The 8,681-nt window shown below is 40.7% G+C and overlaps 1 pseudogene; it reads right to left on the reverse strand.

The window, feature by feature from the left end:
- Nucleotides 1-7,791: 7,791 nt before the first annotated feature.
- Nucleotides 7,792-8,256, reverse strand: LOC110306625 (immunoglobulin heavy variable 2-70D pseudogene; annotated as a pseudogene).
- Between the last annotated feature and the right edge of the window lie 425 nt (nucleotides 8,257-8,681).

Below are 8,681 nucleotides of genomic sequence, written 5' to 3' on the forward strand. Positions count from 1 at the left end.
CCAACAAAAAGGAAAATGGAGGGAGCATGATATATAGAAATGCTCTGTATTATTTGTTAAACCTTTATGTAATCTTAAAGCTATTCCAAAATAAAACATTTGCCACAATGAAATAATTAAAAATGTGCCCTCTATACCCCAATCCCCCACTGGTGGAGTGATCACTCTGTTTATTCCAGAAAATTTTCAGTCATAAACTCTAGCATGTCTGTTTCAGCTGGGTTTATCATTATTTCTATTGATATATATATATATATATATATATATATATATATATATATATATACACACACACACACACACACACATATGTATTCAATTTTCCATTCTCATCTTTATATGTGAATGTGGTATTTGAGTGTGCACGTGAGTGTGTGAGTGTGTGAGTGTGTGAGTGTATATTTGTGTAGGTTCAGAGAGTCTAGAAGAGGGCTCTTGTTTTTCTCAAGTTGAAGGTACATGTGAAGTGTTAATCATGGGCATAGACAATCAAATTCATGGCTTCTACAAGAGGTACAATCATTTTTAACTGCTGAGACCTCATCTCAGCCCTATTGATCTTTTCTCACTCTGGAATTGTTCTGCCTTCAGTTGTTTGTACTAGGTTTGGTAAGATCTGGTTTAAGGGAAGCTTAGGTGTCTATTTCCTGCTTGCTATGTGTGCCATTTCTGAAGCCTCAGAGTTTGATTATTATTATTTTTTTTTACTAAGGAATAAACAATAAAGCCTTTGTTAGAGATGTCTGGTTAACTATTTACAAAGTCGCTATTTTAATGAGAACCTTAGTTATTTTTCCTTTCCCCTCTCCTGTTATAGAGCACGATGGATCAGCCAGATCTGGGTGGGGTCGGGGTGGGGAGGTTTTCAGGACACTAGAAATAACCAAGTATGAATCTAGAATAAGGAGATGCTGACTTTGGTCTAAGAGTCCACTATCAAAAACTGAAAGCAGCACATTATAATCAGCCAGTATGATTTGTACTGGAATGGATGGGATTCATCAGCTTGACACAGAAACAGCCATTTCTTTTCTCAAATGCTGACTGGCTCAGGTACATGGAGCCAACACTAGATCATAAAAATGGTCTCCAGAGAAAGTGGGCTCATGATAAAGTGGTCTCACCTCCTCCCCCCCCCCCATCCTTATAAACAGTAGCTCCTGTCCCTGGGTTACATGTCCACTCTGCTCCCCCTGCTGGTTATGAAAGCTCCTGCAGGAAGGTTTGTGTCTAGGATCACAATGAAGACTTCTCACTGTGCCTTGTACAGTAATAGATGCCAGTGTCTTCAGCTCTTAAGTTGTTCATTTGCAGGTAGACACTGCTTTTGGAATCATCTCTTGAGATGGTGAATCTGCCTTTCACAGAATCTGAATAATATGTTTCATAATTATAAGGTTTGCTCCTAATTTGTGCTACCCATTCCAGTCCCTTCTCTGGAGACTGGCGGACCCAGTTCATCCAGGAGTCACTAAAAGTGAATCCAGAGGCAACACAGGAGAGTTTCATGGACCTCCCAGGTTGCACCAAGCCTCCTCCAGACTCATCCAGCTTCACCTCACATTCAACACCTGAAAACACAGAGAATCTTGTCAGTAAGCAGTCACAATATACAGTGTCCCTCTCATTCCCCTCCACTCACATGCAGTATCTCTTATTATCTATGAATTACCTTTTAAGAGAAAAGCAATGAATACACAGCTCAGTCCCAGGTACATGGTGAATGGTCTGTGTCACTTTTGGTCACTGAAGGGAAAGACTTGTGAGTCCAGAGTTAGGTGCCTCTCTGTCAGAGCTTTATGGTCAGGGCTGTTTTTCATGAGCAAGGCGGGGAACGTTGTTTGCATGTCTCTGTGCTATTTCAGGTCAGGGGTGGGAACCTTAGAGGTCTCAAATACTAGTACAGATGTTTGAGAAGTAATAAAAAATGAAGTGGCGTTATAGCTTCAAATTATCATTTACTGTTCTTGGCTTGAAACCCATTTGATTTTGTGGATGCCTGAATTCTGTGTTTCTTCCCAGCACTGTTTGGATAGATAAGTGGTGGGCACAGGAGAATCATATTTGAGTTATGCATGTGCTACACTAACTGTGTCTCAAAAAAGAAAACAAGTAAATAGAAAATAAAAGAAATTGTATTTAGTGTGTATATCTAGGTATATATAGCAATATGAATTTGCACCCTCACATTACTGCGCTTTGTAAATGCGAAGTCTTGTGCTGTGTTGTCAGAAATATAAAACAAGGTCATAAGGAAGATAGACAAGACAGAACTTAAATGTTATAATTTAGGGAGAGATTTAAAAGCTTCACTCAATAAGGACTGCGTACATGAGATTGAAGTAGCAAAACATAGCTGAAGCCATAGCTCAGTGTTACAGCATAACATGCATAAAGCTCAAAATTTAATCATAGAACTTCATAATGTAAATATGAATTTTATTGTATGTTAAAATTGTAAATTACTATGAAAAGTTACACTCTAGCAAAGCTAGATAACCTGAACAAAAAGAAAACATTTACTATTATATTATCTACCAAAATTAAGTCCTTAAGGTAGAAATAGTGGAAAGAGATGAATTTTAAATGAAATTGATGCTGTTCTTAAAAGAATCACCTTAATGAAAAGCCAAGGAACAGAAAGTGTCACTATTGAATCTGTCAGACTTCCAAGAAAAATCCCTTATCAATTCTTCTTAACTTGTCTCATATCATAGAAATGCCTTCTGAGTACACTAGAACATCCCATCCAAATCATAATTCAGAGTAAAAGATTCTCCTCCCCTCCCTTCTGGTCAATTCCTGTTTCCCATTTGGAGGGGACCACAGGTGGTTTACAAAGTCACTGATATTTCAAACAGTAATTTAAATTTAAATAAAACTGTTTTTCTAGCCTCTAACACGGATTTGACTTAGGGTATTTATGCCTGCCACAGGCATTTCTTATAATCTTGCATCAATATGAAGCACAAGACATTAATTTACATGAGGAGGGGGCTTCTAATCAGAAGCATGCTATAGTAGTGTTCTGAGCTAAAGGGACTTCCTTCTGAATTAAGCCCTTGAGATTATGCAGGAACACGGACATCTATGTTCGTTGTTATTCCGCCTCTTTTCCAAAAACAAATATTACATAAAAGAAGAGTGATGACCAGGAGCCCAGTGGACTCTAGGACCTGACTCTGTATCAGTGTAAGTCCATGTTCTATGAAGGCATGAGGCAGTAGGTCATGGTACTGAGTCTAAGAAGAATGGAAATTGGCACAGCCATACCCACTGCTAACAGCAAGAGTCATGAAGCCAGCACAGCTGCTTGACACAGTTCCAACAAAGATGAGTGGATTGCTACAACCAGTGTCCTTCTGTCTATAACTTTTGGGGTTTGGTCTCTTCATGTTTCCTCATTAGGGACATTCTGAACTATGATTCATTTTACATCTTTTTCAAGAAGAAGGAAGACCAAAGTGTGGGTCCTTTGATCCTTCTTATAAAGGGGAACCAAATACCCATGGGAGGAGATACAAAGAGTGAAGCAGAGACTGAAGAAAAGAAAATCCAGAGATTGCCACACCTGGGAATCCATCCCACATAGAGTCACCAAACCCAGACACTATTGTGGATGCCAAACAAGTGCTTTCTGACAGGAGCCTGATATAGATGTCTCCTGAGAGGCTCTGTCAGTGCCTGACAAACATAGAGGTGGATGCTCTCAGTCAACTATTGGATTGAACACAGGGTCCCCAATGGAGGAGCTAAAGAAGGACCCATGGAGCTGAAGGGTTTTTGCAGCCCCTTAGGAGGAACAAAAATATGAAACAACCAGTATCCCCCATAGCTCCCAGGGTCTAAAACACCAACCAAAAAGTATGCATGGAGTGACCCATGGCTCCAGCTGCATATGTAGCAGAGAATGGCTTTATTTATCAACAAGAGGAGAAGCTGTTGGCCCTGTGAATGCTCAATGTTCCTGGGTAGGGGAATGCCATGTCTAGCACATGGCAGTGGGTGGGTTGGTGAGTAGGTGGAACAGGAGGTGATGGGGGGGGTTCAGAGGGGAAACTGGGAAAGGAGATAACATTTAAAATGTAAATAAAGAAAATATCTTTTAAAAATCTAGTTAAATTTTAAAATTATATGAAAACCTGGTAGGAGATCTCTTTGAACAATGGCATTAATGGATAGATGATAAGTTTCCTTACACAGTTTATCTCTCCCTGTCTACCTTTTTCAAGTCTAGGGTCCACTTAGTTCAGGACATGTGTAAGTAAAAAGCTTTCAGGAGTTAAATGTTTTTACTGATGAAGAATAGATTTAGATTATTTGTGTATGGTTGTGTTTAAATGTATAAAGTGCAGATACATATAATAAAGTGAAAATATATGCTATAAAAAGTCAAACTATTCCTGTATATTTTTTAATGTCATGAGCATGATTAAGATGCACCTAATATTGCAGGAGAGGAACAGATGAGACAATTCCAACACATGACTTCTCACCTATCACTTGTAAGAATTGATATTATATAATGTGGACTGTCTTTGCCCAGTGCAATATCTGCAGGGCAACACACACTTGTCATTATAGAGGAACATTTCTCCCTTAAACTGGATGATCTTCATTTGGCATTTCAGCATCTGTGTTATGTTAGGTAACGTCAATAAACCTGCATGTCATATTCCAGTATGGTGGAAGACTGATTGCTATCATGGATGGTAATGTACAGAAATACTTCTCTGACCAAGCAGTGTGGATTTATATAGCCATACTCCTCTCATAATAGAATTTATTCACAAACGTTTGGGCTCTTGAGATTATGAATATACAATATGAATTTATTTTCCCAAATCAAACAAATTCAAGGATCACAAAATGTTGAGCCGTATCTGTGAAACATTGTATGAGCTTTCCTTGAGTATATGTGTACATTGGTCTTTAGCCATATTCATTTACTCTTTATGGATTATTTTGCTCTTTTCCTCAGTCAGGACCTTGTTTTTATTAATCACAAATGCCCACCAGTTTCTTCTATAACTGTGCTATACTTGATCCTCCTTACTATCAATATGGAATAATCAGAAAAGTTTGAGATCATATCAAATCAGTTTCTAAGAGATGATGGACATTACTGCTGAAGTCATACCATCATGGTTTATTTTCTTTTGTTTTCTTCAATGTTTAATCTGTTGATAGATATTTCAAGGATGATTGATGAGATTTGACCCAATTCTTCCCAATATCTCAACAAAGCTCATGCTCTTCTCTTGGGGCTTTTCAGTCTAGCTATAGCATTCATTCTTGTTGAAATTATGCTTTTGTTCTGCCTCCCAGACTCATGCTCCCAGATGTAAGACTCAGACTCAAATAATATTGACAAATACATTGGCCATACAGCTAGGCTTTATTTTGACTAGATTATAATGATCGATACTCATTTATTTTAACCTACAGTTTGTTACATGGCTGTTTACCAGTACTCAGGTACCATGTGTCTATACGTCCATCTGCTCACCCTTTCAGGATCCTATTCTGCCTCCTTATTTCCTCCAACTTTTTCTCTTCCTGATATCCCACTTCTATTTCCTGCCTAAGTCATAGGTCATAGGTATTTTAATTAACAGGCAAGGTATTTATACAATACATAAGATGATCTCTCTTCAATTATTTTAGACAAATAAAAGGTTCTTTTTTAAAAAAAAAAATATATATATATAACCTTTATAGCAATAATAAAACCTGTAAGGTATGATATACATACATAGTGTCTAGTCCATTCTATTTGACAATTTAGATAAAACTTTTATTATTAATTTTATCATGATGATTTCACAATGTTGTATCTAAACTTGAGGTCATAAAAGCAGAAGAGATGTCCCTGTCCTGCACCTAATACAGAATTTGGGAGAGCAGGCCCTATTCCTTGTTGGGTCAGAACAGTAAATGTGACCCTAATGTAAAGGTTCAGGTAAGCTGTCCCTAAAGGAATGAGAAAGGGAGAGCTGGCACCACCACTTGTCTGTAATGCTATGACGTGGGTGAAGGAGATATGGCTCCATCTTGCCTCTTACTATGCACAGCAGGTACAACAGCTGTCCATGTCACCTTCTGTAGCACTGGGAAAGGTGGGGTCTCCACCTCACCTGAGAATCTCAGTAGAGCAAGCCCTGGTTTCAGGCATTACTATTTAGCTGGCCCTGTGGGTGTGACTCCAGGAGAAGCAGCACTAACTCTTGTCCTCTCTATGTAGGTAGAGATTTCATTTCCTCTTTTTACCTCCTAAAAGTGAGCAGGAGACCTGGCTACATTGGGGTCATGAGAATAGGAGAGCTGGCAGTGTTCTTCACCTGGTGCAGCACTAGAGAAAACAGGAAGATGGCCTGATCCAACCTGACGCCCTGCCCCCATGACCTACAGCAAGTGGAAGAGCTGGAACAGCAAAGTTGTCCCTGCCCCTCATATGCACCAGTACGTGGAAGAGTAGGCCATGTACCATGCCTGGGAAAATTCCAGTAGAGCTAGCCATGGATATGGGGATTGCCGTGGGGCTGCCCTGTGGGTGTGAGTGCAAGAGAGCCATCACTAACTCTTATCTGCTCTGAGGTTCTGTGGACAAGGAAATAATACCATCTTCCCTTCACTTGTCCCTTGCCACCTATGTCCACAAGACTGATCAAACTGGCCCCGTCTCTTTCCTGATGCACCCCTAAGGAGAGCAGGCCCTAGAACACTCCTGGGCAGCATAGTAGAGCTGCCCTTATGGCATCGGTACAGATGAGCCAGCCTGAGAGCATGAGAGCAAAAGGACTGGCTCTGACCTTCACTGACTGTGTCATTGAATAGACATGCCAGGGCAGGAGTGCTTGACCCAGTGCTGCAGAAGAGCTGGCAGGTGGTACAGCTCAGATCCATCTTGGGCACAGATTCAGGACTTTGAATTGGTTCCCCCAAAAATCTTCTCTATTGATGAACTGCTGAATCACAAGAAGGTTCCTACAGATTAAAAGCTACAGGGTCTCCATGATAGGACTGTAGAGAGAATATCTTGTGCACTGTATGGACATATCACCTGTCAACTAAAATAAAAGTTGTTAGCCTATTAGCTTAGGCAGGAAATAGGAGGTTGGAGTTATGGCTGGGAGAGGAGACCTGGGATAGACTCAGGCTCAAGAGACAGTGATGGAGATAGTTGATTGAACCTGAAGAGCGGTAACTAGCTTCATGGCAGGACTTAGAATTGAATAAATGGGATAACTGATCTATGAGCTAGCAGGAAGAATCCAAAGCTTTTGACCTAGGCAATTATTCTTAAATAATTCATTCTCAAAGTCATTATTTTGAGACCTTGGGTGCAGGTGAAAAAGATCACAGTAACAGGGCTGCAATAGGATATCCCAGAGGGTCGAAGTGAAGTTCAGGTATTGATAGTATAGCAGAAGCCAGAGGCCTCTTACTTGACCAATGTGTGGATGAAAGGGCATGTTGTGGCTCACGTTCTGACAGACTACAGCTTCGACCATATTCTTTCCCGTTATTGGGGAGGAGGTTTCAAGGTTGGAGAGTGGGTGTGTGGGAGAGGGGAAGATGAGTAGAATTGGGGTGCATGATGTCAAATCCATAAAGAAACAACAAAAAAGTTTGAAAAATGACTTAGAGAGTATAACAGGAAGCCTAGCCTCTGAAACTCACAGTAAAAAGGAAACCCCAGAGGCAAGCAGGAAATGTGTACCCTCCCCAACTCCTCCTCTCTATTAGGAAGGAACAGAAATGAGATCCATCCTGAAATATTGCACAGCTCTAGGCCACGGTTGCACCACTGTGATCTCTCCAAGCACAGTAGTATGTGGCAGAATCTGCAGTGTCCACACTGGTGAGTTTAAGGAATACTTGGTTGTTGGAGATCTCCTTGGAGATTGTGAGTCGGCTCCTCAAAGATGGGTTGTAGTAGTTATCATTATTCCAAATGCTTGCCAGCCACTCTAAAGCCTTCCCTGAGGGCTTACGAAGCCAGCTCAAACCCATACCAGAAGTACTCAGTGAAATCCCAGAGAAAGTACAGGCCAGGCTGAGAGTCTGTGATGGCTGCAATATCCCAGGGCCAGACTCTTTCAGAGTAACCTGAGATAGGACATCTGTGGAATAAAATGCAGATGGTAAGGTTGAAAGAGGGTGAGGGTATGTAAGTACATCCCTTAGGGAGTCTTGGCACTCACATGCAGGGACAGGCAGCAGCAGCAGGAATGAGAATGTGAGTCTGCCCATGGCTGCACACCAGTGTTTACTCAGGCCCAGAGTTAGCTTTTCAATGTAGGGTTGGGTGGAGCCTGGTGAGATTTGCATTCCTTCATGAGATGCTGACTTGAATGGAGGTCTTAAGATCTTGAACTGAGGAAGAGCCAGTCTTTGATGAGAAGCAAAGGAGCGCTCAAGGTTTCTCACCTCTGCCCCCCTATAGAAAGTAGCAGACAGAAGAAAATTATCCTCAGAATAAAATACTGTTGACGAGTGCTCTATATGTGGTAGAGATCCTTAGAGCTCAAATGGTAGATGCTTGTCCTCTTAATTGATGCAATGTGCCTCCAACCGTGGAGACTTCCTATGTGAATCTTGTCAGTTATTATTCTTTTTCACATAAAAAGCTACAGAGTTTATAGCATCTCCATTGTACAATCATTGTTGTAATGGAT

The sequence above is a fragment of the Mus caroli genome, unplaced genomic scaffold (assembly GCF_978045245.1).
Source record: "Mus caroli unplaced genomic scaffold, Mus_caroli_1 scaffold_14, whole genome shotgun sequence".
Classification (NCBI taxonomy): domain Eukaryota; kingdom Metazoa; phylum Chordata; class Mammalia; order Rodentia; family Muridae; genus Mus; species Mus caroli.